The sequence below is a fragment of the Vigna radiata genome, unplaced genomic scaffold (genome assembly GCF_000741045.1).
Source record: "Vigna radiata var. radiata cultivar VC1973A unplaced genomic scaffold, Vradiata_ver6 scaffold_95, whole genome shotgun sequence".
Taxonomy (NCBI): Eukaryota; Viridiplantae; Streptophyta; class Magnoliopsida; order Fabales; family Fabaceae; genus Vigna; species Vigna radiata.
Window position 1 is genome coordinate 554,490 of NW_014543114.1, and position 1,611 is coordinate 556,100.

The window sequence follows — 1,611 nt, forward strand, 5'->3', positions numbered from 1 at the left end:
CATTGTCAATCATCTCATTGGACTGGGTAAGTCATTTGATACCGATGAACTTAACATTAAAATCTTGAAGTCTTTAGACAGGTTGTGGCAACCAAAGGTGACTGCAATCTCGGAGTCACAAAACCTCAACACCATGACTATGGCGGCACTTTTTGGAAAGTTGAGGGAACATGAACTAGATCTTGGAAGACTTGATGAAGAAGAAGCTAAAGCCAAAAACAACAAGAAGAGTTTGGCATTAAAGTCTGAGGTTGAAAGAAGCAAAAGTAAATCGGAAGATGAAGACTCAGACGAAGAGGAAAATTTAAGTCTTGTGATCAAAAGATTAAACAAGTTCATGAAGTCTAAAGGTAAAGGAAGATTTAGATACGAAAAGAAAGATAATCAAGTATCTTCCTCAAATTATCGATGCTACGGCTGTGGAGAAAAAGGGCATCTAAAAGCAGACTGCCCAAATCAAAAGAAGGGTGAAGACAAAAAGGAGAAAAGATTCTTCAAGAAAAAGAAGGCATACAATGCATGGGAAGATGACAATGAGACCATCTCAGATTCAAGCGACTCAGATGAAGAAGCCAACATCTGTTTGATGGCAGATGATGATAATGTCAGCCAAGTAAGTAATTCACACTATTTTGATAATGATAGTCACATTGATGAAGATGAATTGCATGAAACATATGTTGCATTATTAATTGAATCTGAAAAATTAGATATTTCTCATAAAAAGTTGAAAAAGGATTTTAAAAATTTAAAATCTGAATTTGACAACCTTCTTGAAGAAAATGAAAATTTGAAACATACTTCTGAAAATCTTTCTAAAACAAATGATGCTTTGAAAACTGAATTTACAAATTTGTCTGAAAAAAACAGAAGTTTGAAAAATAAATTTTTATATCAAGTAGAAGAAATCAGAAATTTGAAAAGTAAAGTTTTATATTATGAAAAAGAGAAATATATTGCTAGTAATGAATGTGAATCTTGCATAAAATTCAAATATTTTTCTCAAAANACAACTACTGGAGAATGTAGTAAAATTTCTGAAAATAAAGCTGCTAAGAAATTTATTCCTAAAAATAAATATAGAACCCGCAGAGCATGGGTAGAAAAAGGAACGTTTAACAGAAACACAAGTACTGTATCCTGTTTTTACTGCATCAGAAAAGGTCATACCTCCAACAAATGCAGAATTAAACGCTTTGGTGTTTCTAGTGGAAGATATGTTTGGGTTGCTAAATAATTTGAATCTAACCCAAAAGGACCCATACAAAGAAGTTGGGTACCTAAAATAGCTTGTTTGTTCTCTTATTTTGTAGGTATTGTAGAAATCAAGAAAAGTCATGTGGTGTCTTGATAGTGGTTGCTCAAAACACATGACAGGAGACAAGACAAAGTTCACAAATTTTAAAGAAAAGGAATAAGGCTTTGTCACCTATGGTGACAACAACAAAGGAAGAATTCTTGGAAAAGGGGATATAGGAAGCAAAGACACCTTGATGATCAAAGACGTGCTATACGTAGAAGGACTAAGGCACAACTTAATTAGCATAAGTCAACTGTGCGACAAAGGATTCAAGGTAACCTTTGAAAAGAATTCTTGCACTATTTTTAAGA